Genomic DNA, 774 nt, shown 5'->3' with positions numbered 1-774 from the left:
ATCGACATGATAGGAAGTGTGACGTGTTCTCGCATTCGTCCCTCCTCCCAAGACGATGTCATGAAACCTTCACCCAAATCGCACTAAACAAATGCACCACTATGAATCACCGGGTATGTATGACTTTTAGACGGGTGATAATTAGCTGAATGTGCGAAAACAACCAGATTTTCACTATTTCCGTCCCCCATTGTTTCTTAAGACAAGCACGCCACATCCACCAATTCGAACTGTTCCTAGTTCCATTCGCTCGCGATTTTCCGCGATGCCCCTTCGATGCTTCACGCATTGACTACCACAACGCGGACCGATCGCAGACCCGTGTTCTGGGAGTAATGGACCTAAGCACTGGACACTGCTAGATGACACCTGTTAAAGTGGTAATTTCCAAGTGTCACTTTAGCATGGACACGTTGGAGAGGGAGGACTAACGTCTTTCACCTGATTGACAGGCGAATAATAGACCAACTTTTCCACACCATTCTTCAACCTTTTTCTAGTAAAAAAAGTGGTCAAGCAGTGCTATTATGTGCACAGCTTCACAACTTCTTGTATTGTTGAGCACCCAGCGGACGCCTCGGCTCCTCTTTTCTTCTCATTAAACCAGGTTTCCGCATCTCCGAGCCCGAAGAACAGCCTTCATGAAGTTTTGACAAGTGACGGTGGTAGGCGCATTCATTGAATGACGTGTCTACTGTGTTGCTTGAATTCGATGAAACTTATCAACGAATTTTCTACCAATAATGGGGAAGGAAATCGGCTAAAATGCAGCAA

This window comes from Echinococcus granulosus (genome assembly GCF_000524195.1).
Source record: "Echinococcus granulosus chromosome Unknown EG_S00112, whole genome shotgun sequence".
Lineage (NCBI taxonomy): Eukaryota > Metazoa > Platyhelminthes > Cestoda > Cyclophyllidea > Taeniidae > Echinococcus > Echinococcus granulosus.
Note: the sequence above shows the minus strand (reverse complement) of the source record.